The following is a 2,063-nucleotide window of genomic DNA, read 5'->3' on the forward strand; positions in this document are numbered from 1 at the left end:
CCCCTGATGTTAAACCAAGATGAGACAAAACATCAAAAGACTCCCATCAGATTTATCTGTGGGTCAGCAACGCCACCCTGTGGACATTTTATTAACTAACCCTGAAATATTTTATTTTTCACCAATGTTTTCCGTTTATAACTATAAAAAGCATCTGTGAAGTGTCAAAATAATACCTTGAAAGTTTTAACCAAAGAGAAGTTCCGTTGTGAACAGAGAGTRTTTCATTGTTCTGCCATGTAATGAGTTCTGAAGAAGCGTTTGAGGAGAAAGCAGTAGTTTTTTTAGCTCCAGCTTCCCCCATCCCRGGGCGAGGCCATTTTTTCCAACTTTTTCTCCTTTTTATGGTTTAATCTTAAGGTGCTTTCAGGAAGGAGATTTACATTGATTGAAAATGATGAGGCTGATTTAATTCAAGTCGGATGACCCTCAGTGTGCCCGCAAGGAAGCAGCCACCACCGGTGTGCTGGACATCTCCAGTGAATGCAGCCGGCAAACCAGATGACCAGGAAACTTCTACACAGCTAAGACTCGGTTGGACTTCACATGCCACCCAATTAGAATGGAAGTATCCATTCTGGCATCTACAAACTTTGCCGGTAGGAAACATCTTGCTCAATTAATCTGATGGTGTGTTCCAAGTTTTAAATCAGATCAGAGCATAATCAATGTTCATTCTTCTTTCCCTGAGATCTCTCTAGCTGTAGGCTTAGGAATAGCGAGTAGTATCTCACTGAAATATGTGTAGAAAGTCATTCACATGGTAATCATACCAGATTAATTACATCACTTCTTGATCAAGTTTACGGAACTGATTATAAGTGTGTTTTTGTCTGAGAAATGATTTGTAATGCATATATTTCCCTCTGAACCTCATTTTAAATAATACACGGATGAATTTCCAAACGTGATTTGTCTTTGTTTGTATTTCCTTGTCTCACGCCGTCATTAAACTGAAAGAATTAAACGCCTTCATATTTAGAGATAGAATACTGTATTAAGAAAATTTTTCTGAAGTTTTACTAAAAAAAACTTTAGTGGTGCCTCGAGGAAAAAGATAATTTGCRTTTTTAAACAATTCACAAATTATCAATTTTAGAATTCTAGCGTTTAATACCCTACAAGATCAATAATCATGGCCACACCCAGATAGGATATATGGCATATACATTTCATAAACATGTTTTTCCTGAGAGCCATACCAGAACAGTTAAACCCAGGGCCCCCTATTTTTCCTGATTAGAAGAGATATCGAGTTCTACACAAAAACACATTCGTAAAGGCCTCTTCTGTTCTTGCTATTGCATGAGACTGCTGTGCTTTGCCACTGGAACAGACATATGTTTCCATTTTAGTTTTTGAACTGGCATCACAGGTTGGTCCCAAGTACCCCAGACACCACATTGGTCTCAGGTTCGGTGGTCTTAACTGCTTACGAAGGTTACCATTCTTTTGTAGGGTAACCCTGGTGAAAAAAAACATTTCTATTTTTTTTGTCTTTGATTTTATTTTTTTACACTTATAAGAAGAAAATCATTTTAAAGTGTTTTTATTTTCTTTAAGTGAATACAACAATATATTCTATATGTGTTTTCATTTAATCTTCTATTAGAGGTCATGATCAATATATCATTACTCAAAGTTTATTGAATTAATCTTTGCATCTCTCTTTGTTCCAGAGTATAACACTGTGAAAAGAAAAAGAGTTGAAATGTGTTTTAATGTTTTTTCGTAGTACTGGGTTATTAATCATGGTTTAAACATTTTTCTTAATGGGTTTAATAGATTAATAATTGTGTACTATTAGTTTCACTATTAATCTATTTGTGCAAAGTGTGGTGTGGTTTATAAGCTTAGGTGAAGTGATTTCTAAGACACAGTTTAGTCTCTATTCAGACTCCAAGGTCCTTTTACTGATAACAGTACGCAGCTGGCCGAACCAGTGTGAGAAAGTCACATTGTTTATTTTCTCACTCTCTTCCCTCTCAAGAAACTAATCTTCTATTCTCACAGTTAACAGTAAGTTGTTCTTTGTCTGTTGGCCTGAGCGGATGGTTCTGTCT

The sequence above is a fragment of the Austrofundulus limnaeus genome, unplaced genomic scaffold, assembly GCF_001266775.1.
Source record: "Austrofundulus limnaeus strain Quisiro unplaced genomic scaffold, Austrofundulus_limnaeus-1.0 Scaffold544, whole genome shotgun sequence".
NCBI lineage: Eukaryota > Metazoa > Chordata > Actinopteri > Cyprinodontiformes > Rivulidae > Austrofundulus > Austrofundulus limnaeus.